This window comes from Muscardinus avellanarius (assembly GCF_963383645.1).
Source record: "Muscardinus avellanarius genome assembly, chromosome: 7".
Classification (NCBI taxonomy): domain Eukaryota; kingdom Metazoa; phylum Chordata; class Mammalia; order Rodentia; family Gliridae; genus Muscardinus; species Muscardinus avellanarius.
In genome coordinates this window covers 45,985,946-46,001,085 of record NC_137793.1, presented here as the reverse complement: position 1 = coordinate 46,001,085, position 15,140 = coordinate 45,985,946, and the positions used below count along the sequence as shown (strand labels likewise).

At 37.5% G+C, this 15,140-nt stretch overlaps 1 pseudogene across 1 annotated transcript in view; it reads left to right on the top strand.

Moving 5' to 3' along the window:
* LOC308265067 (RNA-binding E3 ubiquitin-protein ligase MEX3C-like) overlaps positions 1–14,257 on the top strand; it is a 57,363-nt pseudogene extending 43,106 nt beyond the window's left edge. Inside the window, exons 2-3 of the transcript in view lie at positions 12,750–13,223; positions 13,380–14,257. The product of the transcript in view is annotated as an RNA-binding E3 ubiquitin-protein ligase MEX3C-like (transcript). The remainder of the gene's footprint in view (positions 1–12,749; positions 13,224–13,379) is intronic.
* The last annotated feature ends 883 nt before the right edge of the window (positions 14,258–15,140 follow it).

Genomic DNA, 15,140 nt, shown 5'->3' with positions numbered 1-15,140 from the left:
TGTGCAGCTATGAACATAGATACACATGCATTAGTTTTGTAGTTTGGTTTCCTTTCTTTTGGGTAGATACCCAGAAGTGGTATTGCTGGATCAAATGGTAGATTTGTTCCCATTTTTCTGAGGTTTCTCCATATTGTTTTCCAAAGTGGTTGCACTAACTTGAAATCCCACCAACAATATTTTAGAATTCCCACTTCTCCACATCCTTGCCAGCATTTGTTGCTGTTTTTGTTTTGAATGATTGCCATTCTGGTTAGGGTTAGGTGAAATCTCAAGGTAGTTTTGATTTGCATCTCTCTGGTTGCCAGTGATGTTGAGCAGTTTTTCATGCATTTGTTGGCCATTTGAATTTCTTCTTTCATGAAATGTCTATTTAGTTTACTTACCCATTTTGTTATTGGATGCTTTGTTTTCTTAGTGTTGAGTTTCTTGAGTTCTCTGTATATTCTAGATATTAGTCCTCTATTGGAGGTGTAGGTGGCAAAAATCTTCTCCCATTCTCTTGGCTCTCGGTTGAGGTTCTTGACAATTTCCTTTGCTGAACAGAAGCTCTTCAGTTTCATGCAATTCCATGTGTTTATTCATATTTTAATTTTTTGTGCCTTTGGGGTCTTGTTGAGAAAGTGCTTTATCTGTGCCTATGTGTTGCAGTGTTGGACCTATGCCCTCTTCAGGGAGCTTCAACATCTCTGGTTTGATTTCCAAGTCTTTGATCCATCTTGAATTGACTCTTGTGCAGGGTGAGAAAATGGGATTAATTTCCATTTTTCTGCATATGGTTAACCAGTTTCTGGTTTGATTTCCAAGTCTTTGATCCATCTTGAATTGACTCTTGTGCAGGGTGAGAAAGTGGGATTAATTTCCATTTTTCTGCATATGGTTAACCAGTTTTGCCAACACCATTTGTTGAAGAGGCTATCTTTTTTCCAATGTACGTTTTTGGCCCTTTTGTCAAAAATCAATTAGCTGTAAGTGTGTGTGAACTTGTTTCTGGGTCTTCTATTCTACTCCATTGGTCTGTGTATCTGTTCTTTTGCCAGTACCATGCTGTTTTTATTACAATGGCTTTGTAGTATAGTTTAAAGTCAGGTATTGTGATTCCTCCTGCATGGTTTTTGTTGCTGAGAATTACCTTGGCTATTCTGGGCTTTTTGTTATTCCAGATAAATTTAAGGACCGATTTTTCTATGTTTGTGAGGAATGATCTTGGTAGTTTAATGGGCATTGCATTGACTCTGTAGATCACTTTGGGGAGGATGGCCATTTTAATGATATTTATTCTGCCAATCCATGAACATGGAAGGTCTTTCCATCTTCTAAGATCTTCTTTGATTTCTTTTTTCAGTGTTTTATAATTCACTTTGTAGAGATCTTTTACCTCAGTTAAGTTTATTGCTAAGTATTTTATTTTTTTGTGGGAGATCCTGAGTGGAATTATTTTCTGAATTTCTTTTTCAGTGAATTTATGGTTGATGTACAGGAAAGCTTCCGATGTTTTAAGATTGATTTTGTATCCAGATACTTTGCTGAATTTGTTAATCAGTTCTATAAGCCTTTTGGTTGAGTTTGTTGGGTTTTCTAAATATAGTATCATGCCATCTCCAAATAGGGAAAGTTTGACTTCTTCTTTTCCTATTTGTACTCCTTTGATTTCCTTTTCTTGACTTATTGCTCTGGCTAGAGTCTCTAGTACTATATTGAAGAGAAGTGGTGATAATGGACATCCTTGTCTTGTTCCTGTTTTTAGGGGAAATTCTTGAAGTTTTTCACCATTTAATTTGATGTTGGTGGTGGGCTTATTGTAGATTGCCTTAATGATGTTGAGATATGTTCCTTTTATTCCAATTCTCTACAGTGTTTTTATCATAAATGGATGTAGGATTTTATCAAATGCTTTTTCAGCATCTATTGAAATGATCATGTGATTTTTGTCTTTGGTTCTTTTTATATGATGAATTACATGGATTGATTTTCATATGATGAACCATCCTTGCATTCCTGGGATGTACCCTATCTGGTCCTAGTTGTTTTAAAGTCCTGAAGGATCTTGGAAAATTAAGTTTACTCAGGTTCAGGTAATAGGAAAAATGAGATTAAATTATTTAGGAATATTTACCTCTAATTATGTCTCACAGCAGAATCCTTATTGTTTGCATCCTATGTTAGTATCCTTTCAGTGATTGAAATTATTTATTATCTTAAATGTATCCTTGGACATGTCAGAGTTAAGGTTAAGCAAGTACTGAATTCAGCTCTTAGACTGACGAGAGGAAGTAACATATACGGTACTAGGAAAATAATGTGGCAAGGGCTAATAGATTATATAACTTCAGATATAAATGAGATACGTGCATCTGTCAACAAACACAAAGAAAGAGAATCTGTTGTAGAAATAACATGCTCTAAAAAGATTCCAGTTGGGAAGAATTAGTCCACGATGAGTCCTCACTTCTGAAGCCAAAAAGTAGAGAGAGAACAGAGGCTTCTACTAAATCAAGTAATCAAGGCTATTAGGTATGGGTCTTCTCATTTCAACTTCCTTGCCTGGATCACAAGCTGACTTGGGTATCCCTAAAATGGATATGATGGAGTGAATGTTTCTATCCCCAAAAATTCATGTTGAAATGCAAAGGTAATGGTATATGTAGATGGTGTCTTTTGGATTTAACTCTTTTAAAACAGCCCAAAGGATCTAGTTTGTTCTACCATATGAGGACACAGTGATAAGGTGCCACCTATGAACAGGAAAAAAAAAATGGTCCCTTACCAGAGAACAAATCTGCTATTTCCTTGATTTTAGGATTCCCATTATCCAGAAATATGAGTAATAGATATTTGTTGTTTACAAACCTCCCACTTCAAGGCATTTTTGTTATAGCAGCCAAGATCAACTAAGAATACTAATTCGCATATTTGTGAAAAGACCTCATTCTGCACGACCCAGTATGCTCATGTCAAAGACACACCGAATAGAACACCATTTGTAGGCCAGGTGTGATGGCACACGCTTGTAATCCCCACGCTTGGGAGGCAGAGACAGGAGGATTGCGCGCTGGCTTAGGACACCCTGTTTCCAAATAAAAATGTAAAAATAGGTATGGGAGTGTATCCCAGAGGTAGAAGGACTTCCAGGAACCCCAGTACCACAAAAAAAACCACCATTTGTGAGAGGTTCTCTAAGATTTCTAGAACTGAGGTGGGGAAGAGACAGGACATGAAATGAATTTCCCAATTAATATACTCTTTCTCAATGTACTTTCTCAGAAAAGATTATATGCAAAGAGTATTACATATGACTCTCATCATACAAGTCAACATAGAAATTTAAAAATCAACCAAGTACTGAGAATAGTACACTTTATTAACCTAGCTAGTGCTTTTATAAAAATATTATTTCATTCTTAATAAACTACTTTTTAAGTAAGATAAATTTTAGTATAAGTATATTTTAGACATTGATTATTAACTTTCCTGCTTCTGTTATGACTGTGTGTGTGTGTGTGTGTGTGTGTGTGTGTGTGTGTGTGGTACTGTGGTTCTTCTACCTCCGGGCTACTCTCCCAGACAAATTTTTATATTTTTATTTGGAAACAGGGTCTCTTAAGCCAACAAGGCTGGCTTCGAACCTGCATGATCCTCTTGTCTCCGCCCCCACCTTGCCCAGCGCTCTATTATGCCTTTGATTTTCATTTGAGATCTTTTGCTCTGTTTTAATCCACTGGTTAGCTAGAGCAGTAACCAGGCATACTATTTCCTTAAATCATGGTAAGAAAATATTACAGAGGTGAATGATCTTAATGAGTGAAATCCCACAAATTTGGCAGCATTAACTGGTAAGGGGAAGAGAGTAGTAAGGCAGGAGCAACACTACTATCCATGAGGAATTTAATCCAGAAGAAAATAGAAATGAGACATGGAGGGAAAGGGGGGGGGGGCTTGTGATTCCATCTGAGCCCATTTGTTAAGCAGCCTTATTTGTGCTTTTCACTTAAAAGCCATTAAATTCCCTTTCTGCTTAGGCCAACTTGGGTTGATTTTCTTTTAATAACCACTTAAATCACAGACTATAAGGATTTTTGGTTAGTTGTATGTAAATAAGTTTACAGAGCCAATATAATTCCTGTTAAGCTAAACCTTAAGATTTACAAATTATTCTTAAACACAAAGCTGCTATTTTTTGTAGTTGTACTTAAAGCACATTGGATTATTTTTTGTCTTTTATAACCCCCAAATTGAGATTCTTTTTCTCACTAAAATTTTTCTAACTTTTTTTAAATTCTTTTACTTCTTTTTACTGAGATCTAGTATCAATAGTTCCTCTAAAATAAAAACTTTCTTTGAAAACTGTAATGAGTGAAAACATTGAGTTTGAAGTAGCAGATAATACATCAATTATTCTTAAGAATTATTCTCAGAGATAAACATTACATTTGTTCTATATAACACTAAATTGTGTATGACATATACAGAAGTAGTTTAAATGTAATCCAATCAGAATAAAAATAACTGCCTGTAAATAAAGCAGTTGAACCTATTTCAGAAATGTTCTGCATCCATCAATGTGAATTTAGTGTGAAGAGTTACTGTAAACCCACCAAAGATTATGTAGCCATCTTCAAACACAGTCACCCCACACTTACATCAGAGACAGTCTTGACATCTTCCACAAAGTCTTGAGATCTTCCACTAATTTCCCCTGGACTAGCCCTAGCTGGCTCTTTTCTATTTGCACAGCAAAGCTCATACAACCTGAGATGGAGAAAGCCATCAAAGTGCTTCTTGTGAGTGAGTATAAAATATTCTCAAAAACAAGGAAGTCTCCTTATTCTGGGGCCAACCTCAGTACCATGCCCACATTTCCCAGAGGTATGGACAGTAGCTAGAGCTCAGGAAATGTCACTCAGAAATTTCAAGCAAATGAAATTTGAAAAATTTCCAAGATACATATGCAGGCCATTGTATGTATCTAAACTCATTGGCTATTTTCCTTGTGAGAGCACAAAAGTTAGTGAGAGTGGAAAGAAATCCTATCTGATGTGGGAAAACTTGAGGGACCTCCCAGAGGACTCTTTACTGTAGGCCTCATTTCATTCCCAATGACTTCAGCAGAAGCCTACTTAAAAGAGGTCACAGGTGTTTACCTTTCTTCCCCATCTGTTTCAATCTGTTTTATGGAGGAGAGAAAAATGCCAATGCCAAAGCCAATGCTCTTCTAGAGCCCTCAATGCATTCATTCTGCAGATTATTTTTCATGGGAGGGTAGATGTATAAAACAAAAGAAATGTCATTGGAATATACTGAAGTTTTATTAAGTTTAAGAAAGATTTCTTCTCTTAGCTACACCTGGTCTTATCCTTTTTTTTAAGGACCTGGGGGATGGAACTCAGGGGCATTTGACCTCCAAGTTACACCCCCTGCCCTGTTTTTTATTCTTTATTTTGAAACAGAGTCTCACTAAGTTGTGGAGGGCCTCACTAAGTAGCTAAGGCTGTCTGCAAACCACGACCCTCCGGTCTCAGCCTGCCAAATGCTGGGGGATTACAATTGTACACCACCACTCCCAGCTTGGTCTTATCATTTCTATAAGTGATTTTTAGAACAGAATAGTGGTAAACACATATGGCCTAACACACCCTTAAATAGCATCAGACTCTAATAATACTGCAACACTACTCACATAAACAACTGCACAGATAAGAAGACTGAATTGTAGCTTTTAGTTATTTGATTATTGGGCTCATGAGTATAAAATAGTGGATGTTCCAAAGTCTACCTGTATTTGCTCATTTATATGTTTAAATATGTCTGATAATCAACCTCAGTTTATATGTTTTCACTCAATAAATATCAACTAAATGCGTACCTTATGCCAGACATTGAGCTAGTTGCTAAATACATACAAAAATGAAAAGGGAATAACTGCCTTCAAAGTTTCCACCCTCTGCTAAGAAAAATAAGAAAATATTTATGGCAATATAAATATTGCATATTTTTAGAAGATGTACCTATTTTAGGTATAAGTATTGCCAAAATGGGCCATACTGCTAACCACCAAGAAGCTTCTCAAGGGGTCTTACCTTGGTACATTTCCATGTGCATAGCCTTCTCTGATCCCTAGAAAACTCAGCAATTGATTTTGTCAGCACTGAACATCAATCTATCCCTGAGATATCAACTTGTCTTGACTGATCTTACCAACATTAATTCATCACTCAGAATCCTAATTAACTACTTTATAGTGAAACTGAACATTGAGTTGTAGATCATGGATAAAGGACTGGAGATGGCACAGCCATCTAAAGACATATCTACCTACTCACTCAAACTCATGTGTACTCAGAAGCATGTTTAAATGACTGTAGAATCAAAAACAAGGGAGTTGTAGAATGTAGCATCTTTGTATAACAGCATGAGGCACACATCTCCACAGCAGAAAGACCTGATGAGGATATGTTAAGACAAGTCACCCTATCCCTGGACTATGTGACAGAAAACTTATGTTTTTCTAACTGCTGACAAATTAATAAAATAAAAATCATCTACAATCAACTCTTCTATTTTAGAATGTATTCCCCCCTAAAACATGCATTTGTAAAGATAAGTTGATAGAGATGAATATGTATATGGATAAATGTGTCACCAGATAAAATAAACAAGTAGAAGGCCATTAGCCTAAGGCATCTCCATACTTTGAGTTCTAAATAATAAACCATAACTTACCTTAGCAGTGTATTTTTGTAAGCAATAACTTGGTTTTAGCCAGTCACAAACAGCTGAGCTGATTGAAGGAAATAGGGATACAAGGAATTTACCTCAACATCATAAGGACAATATATGACAAAGTCAAAGCCAACATCCTACTGAAAAAAGAAAACCTGAAAATATTATCTTTTTTATTTTATTTGACTTATTCTCTCACTTCTAATATCTATAATTATCCCCTACCAAAAAACACTTGACTGACCCACCTCACGCAATCTCCTTATTTTTTTAATTTTTTAATTTTTTATTTATTTATTTATTTATTTATTTATTTATTTATTTATTTGGGGGGTACTGGGATGGAACCCAGGGGCCTTCTACCTCCGGGCTATACTCCCAGACCTAATTTTTTTTAATTTGGAAACAGGGTCTCTTAAGCAAGCAGAGGCTGGCTTTAAACCTGCGTGATCCTCCTGTCTCAGCCTCCCAAGTGTGGGGATTACAAGTATGCGCCACAACGCCTGGCCACTCAGTCTCTTTAAACAAATAACCTAACCTCTTTTGATCACTCTATTTTCTTCTCGATCCTTGTCCAATATAAATCTGTTTATTATCCCAGTCAACATTAACACTATTCAATATGTATCTCTTAGTAATTTGTAAGCAATGTAGGGAAGCAGCCATGTCTTTCTGCCTTTCCACTGAGTCTCAGTACTTAAGTAAAATGTGCTTAGGCTTTGTAAGCCAGGTGTGGTGGAGCACACATGTAATCTCAGTTCTTGAGAGTCTGGGGCAGGTTCTAGACCAGCTTCAGAAACCTATCAAGACCCAAAGCAACCTAGTGAAACTCCTTTTTAAAACAAAAATATAAAGGGCTAGGGATGTAGCCTAGAGGTAGAATTGTAGAATGTCTCTTAGTTCAATCCCCAGTGCCATAATGCCATAACACACACACACACACACACACACACACACACACACACACACTGTGCTCAATACATTGTTGATCACTGTATAAACACACACAGAGAGACTCAGAGCTAGAGTGTTACATAGAACTGAATTAATCCTCTATATTCCTTTGAATCACATACATTTTACATTGTGAGCAATTTTACAAGTCATGATTTTATCTTATGAATGACATCTAATTCCACACTATTCCATTATAAAACTTCCATAATGTCATCATTTCTCTATCTGTATTTTTTCATTTTTCCTGTGTAAATAATTCAGCAATAAACATCACTTGTACATAACCATCTCTAATTATTCTCTTAAATAATTTTGAAGAAGCGGAATTGTCAGATCTGGCTCAGTCTAAACTTTTTGTCTCCATACAAACTGCCAAATTGCTTTACAGAATAGTTTCAACAATTTCAATCCTACTGCATATGAGAATGCTCTTCTCCCTGAATCTTTAAAAGTACAAAGTACTGCCAGGTATGGTGGTAAATGCTTGTAATCCTGGCATTTGGGAGGCTGAGACAGGAGAATCACCATTGGAGAACAGCCTCAGCTACTTAGGCCCTTTTCAACTCAGTGAGACATTGTTTCAAAATAAAGAATAAAAAATAAGGCTAGAAGTGTAGCTTGAAGGTAGAATGCCCCTGGGTTCCATCCCTAATACCACAAAAAATGTACATAGTACTGGAGTTTCTGTTTTTGTTTTCATCTTTTCAAAATTGAAATTTTAGGCAGGGGCGCCATCTTCCCTTGCAGCACCAGGCCCCAGAGAGGAGGGGGACTCAGAACAGAGCTCAGAGCCACAGAGGAGATACACCGGCCTCAGGCCTGAGGACGCAGCAGCAGCGCCTTACTGCCAGCAGCAGCGAGTTCACCAGACGGCTCCAGACCAACACACTCAACAGCCCACCAGGCTCCAGAGAGGAGCGGCAGACAGCGAGCCGAGGTGAGCCACTGCGGAACAGCCGGGCGGAATTCGGCAGATTTTTCGGAGCATCTAAAGCTCCCAGTGGCTGGGCTCAGCAGACCTTGCAGGGACTCAGAGCAGAGCTCAAAACCAGAGAAGAAATATGCCAGCCTCATGGCCAAGGGCATAGCAGGAGTGCCATATTGCCACCGGCGGCAGCAGCAGCAAATTCACCGAGTTCACTACAGCTCCATCAGTGCACTCAACAATAGTGAGTCAAATTGTGGCCCCTAGAGGAGAAATCCCAGTGCTGCACTCCCAGGGACTTGACCCAGTGGGGGAGTGGCGGTAGCAGAAATATCACACCATAAGAGAATGCCCAACCTGGCACCCCCCATGGTCTAAAGCAGCCTCGATTGACTCCCTGGGTCTGAGACTCTGCGATACAACCTAGTAAAGGAGTAGTGGGGACTGAGATACCACAGACTCGAGATCCAGAGCACCTTAAGTATTAGTGACCCAGGGAAGAACCCAGAGAAGGCACAAACTTCTGAAATCATGGGAAAGAGGAATAACAATGGAGCAATGAATGCCACAACATCAGAACCTGATAAAACAGAAATTCAGAGATTTCTAGAAGATCAAATCAGGAAAATAACTGTAGAAATAATAGAGGTGTTTTGTAAAGAATTCAGAGACAGCCAAAAAGAGATAAAGGATGCAATTAATGAAGTAAAGGCCTCAATTCAAAGTACAACCAATTAGACCACATGGAGAATAGAATCTCGCTCTTAGAAGATGATCACTCCAAAAATGAATGCATAGTTTCTAATTTAGAAAAAAGAAATCCGACAACAGGAATCTGACATTGAAGAAATATGGGCCCATTTTAAGAAAGATAACCTAAGAATAATTGGAATAGAGGAGGGAAAAGAAAGTGAAACCAAAGGGATCAACAATCTCTTCAAGGAAGTAATAGCAAAAAATTTTCCAAACATAGAGCAAGAAGTCGATACACAGGTCCAGGAAACTTATAGAACTCTCTTTAGACAGGATCGGAGAAGAGGATCCCCACACCACATAATTGTCAAAATGACCAATGTGAAAGCCAAGCAGAGAATCTTAAAGGCAACAAAAACAAAGGGCCAAGTGACATTCAGAGGCAAACCAATTAGAATCACTCCAGACTTCCCAAACCAAGTCATGAGAGCCAGAAGGGCTTGGAGTAACATATTCCAAACTCTGAAAGAAAACAACTTCCAGCCAAAAGTTTCATACCCGGCAAAACTATCTATCAAGTTAGATGGGGAAATAAGAAGCTTGCATGACAAATAGAAACTGAAGGAATTTATGTCTTCAAAACCAGCGCTAGAGAAAATACTCAAAGAGATTAACTACAAAAAAGAAATAGGTAACACACACCAGAACCAGAGAAACAAGATTTTCCATCCAACAGACAACTAAGATTGGTTATCTGTGGAAATTCATTATTTATGTTAGTCTTTTACCTATCTCTAAATTGTATTGTTTGCTTTTATTGTTGCTAATTTTTAGGATTTCTAGTTGGAATATTAATATACCTTCAGATATAGCATTTGGAAATATTTTATCCCATTCTATCAGTAACTTTTAACTCTGTTTACATTGTCTTTGGATATACAATATTTTTTTTAATTTTTAGGGAGTTTGTTTACCCTTCTGTTGCCTGTGCCATTGAAATCATAACCAAGAAATCACTGCCAATTTCAATGTTGTGAGGTTTCATGACCCAGATTTTCTTCTAAAAGTTTATAGTCTTAACATTTATATTTAGGTCTTTTATGTATTTTGAGTTAATGTTTGTATATGGTGTTATGTAAGGGTCCAATTTTATTCTTTTTCATGTAATTATTATTTTTCAACAATATTTAGTTAAAATATTATTATTTTCTCCACCAAATGTTCGTGGAAACCTTGTCAAAAATAACTTGACAATATATGGAAGAATTTATCTCTATGCTTTTATTTAACTCCAATGGTTTATATATCTGCCTTTATAACAGTACTACACTGTTTCAATTATTGTAGCTTTATATGGTTTGAAATAAAAAAAATATACATCTTCTAGCTTTGTTCTTTTTCAAAAAAAATGAAATTTGAGAAATAATATATTTCTTTTGGATATATCTTCAAGAACCACACACCTGACCTTGGAGGCAACATGATTAAATTCTATGAGTTATACAGTTAAGTTTGCAAGGTGACCCCTGTCCCCCATTTCCAAAAAGATGCCTTAAATTTGTTTGGAACAAAGTAAAGTATAAATTAATACATTCTCTGCTTGTCCTTGGGAGAGAATATAAGATTTCCCCATGTGCAATAGAAAAAAAAATGTATGAAAAACTCTGGAATGAATATAGAATGCTTTTGTGAAAAAAAATAATCAAAAATATCTTTGAATGAAAATTCTTCAACAATTAGACATTGGAGGTGAGTGTATGTGCTATATTAGCAGTCTTCAACAAGCCATGCAATCTAACATCCAAGTCCTTGTATAGTTCCCTCCCACAATGAATATAAGCCAATGTGGCCAAGGTGGCCTGCTTTGAACAAGGGAAAATTAGCAAACATGACACAGCAAGTCCTTCATAAACACCTTTCCTCTGGTTTTCCCACTATCATGTGAGGAAGTTCAGATGAATAGAAAAGTTCAGTGGTACCCAGGCGTGGTGGCACATGCTTGTAATCCCAGCATTTGGGAGGCTGAGACAGGAGGATCATGTTTTGTGGCCAGCTTCAGCTACTTAGTGAGGCCCTCTGCAACTAAGTGAGACCCTGTTTCAAAATAAAGAATAAAATATAGGACTGGGGTGTAGCTTGGAAGTAGAATGTCCCTGGGTTCTGTCCTTATTACTGAAAAAAAAAATAAGTTCAGTGGTCCCAACAATTTAAGGCACCAGACACAGGAATAAGGCAAGTCAGACATTATAGCCCCAACTATGCTGCTAATGGACTATAGCAACAAGGGTGAACTCAAAGGAGACTAATAGAAAACACATTCAGACAAATTTGTATTGTTTTCAGCCACACACCTTGGTAGTTTCTAGTTTGGAACCTGATAACTGATACAATACATTTTTTTAATTTTATTTTTTATTGGTGCATTATAGTCATACACCTTAATGGGATACAAGATGATGAAGACATACATGCACACATCACCCAATTAGCCATTACCCAATTCCCACCCTATTCCCTCCATGTCCCTCCTTCTCATGCTTGGCTTAGTAGTTGACTTTGATATGTTTGTGAAAGTATATCATGGACATTAGAGAATTTCCCTCTTCCTCCCTCCCATCCCCTCAGGTCTCTTTATTTATTAATCTATAGAATCTCCTTCTTCATTTAGAGTTACTTCTAAGACCCATTTCTCCCAGCTTTCACATATTAAGGAAAAGATCCAGTTTCTTAAATTTTGTGACTGATTAATCTCACCTAGCATCTCCTTCTTCATCTAGAGTTACTTCTATGACCCATTTCTCCCAGCTTTCACATATTAAGGAAAACATCCAATTTCTTATATTTTGTGACTGATTAATCTCACCTAGCATACTGTCCTCCAGTTCTATTCATTTCACTGTAAATGATGATGTAATTGTGGTTTTCTTTATGGCTGAGTTAAATTCCATTGTGTACATATCCAACAGTTTTGTAATCCATTCATCTGTTGATGGACATCTTGGCTGGTTCCATAGTTTGGCAATGGTAAATTGGGTGGCTATAAATATAGATACACATGCATTAATTTGGTAATTTGGTTTCCTTTCTTTTGGGTAGATACCCAGAAGTGGTATCTACCCAAAAGAAAGGTGCCTCAAATTGTTGGGAACACTGAACTTTTTTTTTTTCTTGTGGTACTAAGGACAGAACCTAGGGGCATTCTACTTCCAAGCTACACCCCAGTCCTATATTTTATTCTTTATTTTGAAATAAAATATAGCTTCTGGGTATGGTAGGTTTGTTCCCATTCTTCTGAACCCTTCTTCAAAGCCTCACCACTCCCTGTGCATCCCTCCCAAAGCTGTGTACTAGTCTTTGGTTTAGGGTATACAAGTAGCTGCGCTCCCCTGCAAGAATCTCCAGACAAGCTCTCAATACCCAACAATTCTAAGCATAATAAATGGCATTCCTACAGGCCTGGCGGCAGAGGGTCAGTGGCATCCCTGAATCAGGAACAAGCAGCTCTCCTCTGGAGGAAGAGTGTCAACACAATCACTACATCCCAGTGCTCAGCTCTGAGCATGTCGCTGAGATTGTTGGTCATCAGGGAACAATTTTAAAATGTAATTAAATTAATTTAATTAAAGCACTGACAACCAAGACAAACACCTATACCAAGACACCTGTTCATGGTGCATATCCCATTTTTGTTGTCACTAGACAAAAACATGTGGCTGTGGCCAAGAGAAAAGTCCTATCAGCTGCAGAGCATTTCTCCATGATCAGTGCATCTCAAAATAAAAATGGACCTACCCTGGAGGGGTTGTCATGCATTCCTAATAATATGCCCTGTCAAACCACCTTCCAGGTCAAGGTCCCATATCCTGTGGTGGAATTAGTGGTTGAACACAAAGGAGCAATGATTAGAAGAACTCAGCAGCATATCAAAGTCAATCATTAAGCCAAACAAGAGAAGAAAGAAGGAGGGAATGAGGTAGGAATTGGGTAAGGGTTAATTGGGTGATGTGTGCATGTATGTCTCCACCATCTTGTACTCCATTAAGTATGACTACAATAAACCAAAAAATTAAAAAAAAAAAACTAGCAGCAGACTCACACATACACAGTAACTCCAAGCAGAGATAAGAAGCCTGTTTTAAAAGTGACAGGGATGCCTGAAAATGTTGACAGAGCACAGGAAGAAATAGAAATACATATTGCCATGCATACAGGAAACTATATAAAGTTCAGTGAAGAGAATGATTTTTATTACAATGGTACTAATGTCAGCTTTGAAAGTGGCACTCTTGGTTCTGCATGGTTCTCCTCCAATCCAGTTCCTCCAAGCTGAACAAGAATGATATCTAATTATCAAAAGAAGAGTTCCAGTTCTCTAGGAAGTAGTTCCATAGATTCCTACTTTGGAAGCAATAGGCTGGCTTACTTTAGTCCAACAAGCCCCTTTAGCACAGGAAACTTTTGATTCAGATATGCACTACCATCTGTAGGCTCTAAAGATCTCATAGTCAATTCTCCTGCCTTTGTCTCTTTGTCCCTTTGTCCCGATAATCTGAGACTATCTGAACCACTTAACACACTCTCTGGCTTTAGAGTGATACTTCTGGTAACACGAAGACTCAGCACAGAGGAAGTCAGCCATTTATTCCTCGTCTGTCTCCTACATTTCCTGAGAGCATAGAACACCCACTTGCTCAGAGGGTTAGGAGTGACCCACCTACAACAGGCAACCATGTTGGCCTTTCGATATACATCACTGCTTTTTCTAATGGTACCAATAATTACTCCCCTTCCAATGGTGTTCCCACCTCTAGCTTACCTCCAGAATCAAGAAGAAAGAAGGACTGTATGGTTTGCTTTGAGAATGAATTTATTACTCTCCTAGTTTCACGTGACCACAACCTCTTCTGCATTGAATGTGCCAACAAGACCTGTGAAAAGAGAATGCCATCATGTTCAGTTTGAAAGATAGTTGTTATTCAGGTAATCCAAATTCACTCATATATGTAAACACACACACACACACACACACACACACACACACACACACACTATATGTATGTATGTATGTATGTATGTATGTATGTATGTATATATATGAACTTATAGAGGTATAAGTATAATGATACCTTCAGTAAACGTCCTAATGAATTCTTATGACTGTTATAAAGCTTCATTGGGATTAAGCTAAAGTTGTTAGTAAACTTATAAAACACTAAATCTAAGTGGTCTCTTGTCTGTTAGTTTGTTTTGAATCATTAATACTATCCTGTAGACCCAGAGACATAGTTCATATAAGAATGCTAAAGCTGAAGTTCATCTTGGCTGAGTAAAGTTCATAGGTTGTGTGAACTATGAGAAAAGCATATAATTCTAAGATTACAAACACTAGGTTCCAAAGCCTAACCAAAGTAAAAGTTTATGAAGGGTACTTGGCATTACAGATGACTCAGACACTTCCAGTGCTGCCTTCTTTATACTACCAGTTTTTACAAAACAGGTTCATTTGCTTCTTATTTAACAATAACTTATGCCTAATTCTACAAGCTTGCAAGTAACTTTTAATGCATGTTATTACTTATTGATAATAATAGGGATAATGGTAGTTTACTAGATCACTTGTTACAATTTGGGACAAAAACTGCTACATTGACCTTCATCTGGCCCAGAACACTCAAGGCTGGTGAAGTGGATCAGAAATGCAGTTGTCTCCATTGTGAATTTGTACCCATAGCTTCCCTTGGTGGATGTGGAAATGGCTGCCTGGGTTTTCCCATTTCAAAAGGTCTTTAGGATGTACCTATACTGGCTGAGAATTGAGGATGCAAACATTCCATTCATTAGTTTG